Below are 240 nucleotides of genomic sequence, written 5' to 3' on the forward strand. Positions count from 1 at the left end.
TGCTGCAGGAGCGAAGGAAACATCCAGGGTGCGTCCCGCATAAGTTTATTTGTTTGCTGCTGCAGCAGTTCTTCTTTTCTGGGTGTGTTTACTTGTGGTGTATCTGCTGCTGCTGCTGCTGCTGCAGCAGCAGCAGCAGCAGCAGCAGCAGCAGCAGCGGGAGTGGAGATGTATGTGTTGAGCATATCATATAGAATAAATATCTGCTGCCTAACAAACTCCCACTTATATATATTTTTT

The sequence above is a fragment of the Eimeria mitis genome, genomic scaffold (assembly GCF_000499745.2).
Source record: "Eimeria mitis Houghton genomic scaffold, Emh_scaff5974, whole genome shotgun sequence".
Lineage (NCBI taxonomy): Eukaryota > Apicomplexa > Conoidasida > Eucoccidiorida > Eimeriidae > Eimeria > Eimeria mitis.